Genomic DNA, 2,235 nt, shown 5'->3' with positions numbered 1-2,235 from the left:
ACTTCTTTTTCGACAGCACTTGATCCAGTAATACTAACACTTTCTCTACTACTCTATTCTATTCTGTTCAAAAAACAAAACAAAAAAAATTCTGTGTTAGATTAAACTGAGAAGGGTCATAGCACTTGCATATTGTTGTCCTACTGTTAGTTTAACTGCTTCTATTGTTCTCATTTGTAAGTCACTTTGGATAAAAGCGTCTGCTAAATGAATAAATGTAAGTGTGTGTATATATTTATATTACCCTAAGTTTTAGGCCACTTTGTTTTTTTCCAGAGGAAGTGAGAAAAGCGCAGTCTTGTGGCTTTTATGCTTAGCCTACACCATGCCATCCTGCATAGTTGCAGGTGTTTCCTTCCATTGTGCTTCTGGTGTGTCTGTGTGTGCGTATGCCACTCAGGCGCTGTCAAATATCACAATTATTCAGTGTTTTTAACCACATAGTGTTTATTTTAGGTTTCAGACATTTAAATTCACATAAGTACTAAAAAAACAATACATTTGGAATTTGTAAAAAACATACTGATGTCTATGGAAGCGGATATAATAATAATTAGGGCCCGAGCACCGATGGTGAGAGGACCCTATTGTTTTTGCTCTGTTTATTATTATTCTTCTTCTTCTTCTCCAAAGTGAATCGCTTTTTAGAGGGCCTAAACATGCTCGAAAACTCATGAAACTTTGCACACGCTTCAGAAGTGGTGAAAATTTACGTGTGATATGGTTTTCAAAATTGGGGGGGGCAAATTCGGTAAATTATTGCCCCCACATTTTGCCCCGGCTCTACGTTTCATGCACAGGTATGAAAATTGGTACATACATGTAATGACCCAATACCTACAAAAAAGTCTCTTGGAGCATAGCCCTAAACACAACAGGAAGTCAGCTATTTTGAACTTCCTCCTAGATTTTGGCCATTTTTCGTAATTTCCTGATGTTGTACTTTAACGAACTCCTCCTACAGATTTCATCTGATCCTCTTCAAATTTGGTGAGTGTAATCTGAAGGCCTTTGCGACGTTAAATTGCGAAGATCTTGAGTTTTCGTCGAAGGGTGTGCCCTCGGCAGCCTGACAAATGTTCACCCAATTTCGGCATTTTGGTGATATACCGTATGCATGATCAGATAAGTTCAATATTAATGTTGCTTGCAGTTCCGATGTTGCTAGGCAACCACAGACAGCCTGCAGTAACTCAGGCATACAATTTCCAATCCGCCCCAAACTTCACATGTTTGATAAGAGTCCTGTCCTGAACACATGACCATGCTCATTATGGTTATAGCAATAGCGCCACCTGCTGGTAGCAGGAAGTGTGGCAAATACAAAACGTGTTCGAAAAATCCTGAAACTTTGCACACGCTTCAGAAGTGGTGAAAATTTACGTGTGATGTGGTTTTCAAAATTGGGTGGGGCAAATTCGTTAAATTATTGCCCCCACATTTTGCCCCGGCTCGACATTTCACGTACAGGTATGAAATTTGGTACATACATGTAATGACCCAATACCTACAAAAAAGTCTCTTGGAGCATAGCCCTAAACACAACAGGAAGTCAGCTATTTTGAACTTCCTCCTAGATTTTGTGCATTTTTCGTAATTTCCTGATGTTGTACTTTAACGAACTCCTCCTACAGTTTTGATCTGATCCTCTTCAAATTTGGTGAGTGTAATCTTAAGGCCTTTACTAAAGGCGCCGGGTGGCGGTGGCAGGGGTGCGAGGGCCCTTTTCATCGCTGCTTGCAGCTTTAATTTCTATTATAATTAGACGACACGTTTTATTAATATCAGATTGTGAAAGTTAAACATTGTGTTAGTAACTTTAAAGTTAACTCTATTCTTCTCCCAGTTCACCGGCCACTTACTTTCATATATTTCGGGAGAAGTGGATGAATTCACGTGCTGTAAATCCAACAGATCCGATTCTCTGAACAGTGGCACAAAGTAACATGACGGTGCATATAGCTCAACTAACGCGATCGTTATAAAGGTGTTTAAACAACATAACACTTCCTCTTGCATATATTTGACAATCGGAATATCAAATATTTCATGCCATAGCTAACAAATTTGTGAATATTTTGAGTAGAAAAATGAAATAAAAGCAGATAATTAGTCATTCAGCGCTATTGTGGCTGCGGTGTGTCACGTGACAAGCAATGAAACATGTTTCCACCATGGAAACAATGCAGTGATCAGCTCTAAATAATGATCGCCTTGAAAAACTCTCAGGGGTCA

Source organism: Scardinius erythrophthalmus, assembly GCF_964197995.2.
Source record: "Scardinius erythrophthalmus genome assembly, chromosome: 9".
NCBI lineage: Eukaryota > Metazoa > Chordata > Actinopteri > Cypriniformes > Leuciscidae > Scardinius > Scardinius erythrophthalmus.
This window is presented reverse-complemented; position numbering follows the sequence as displayed.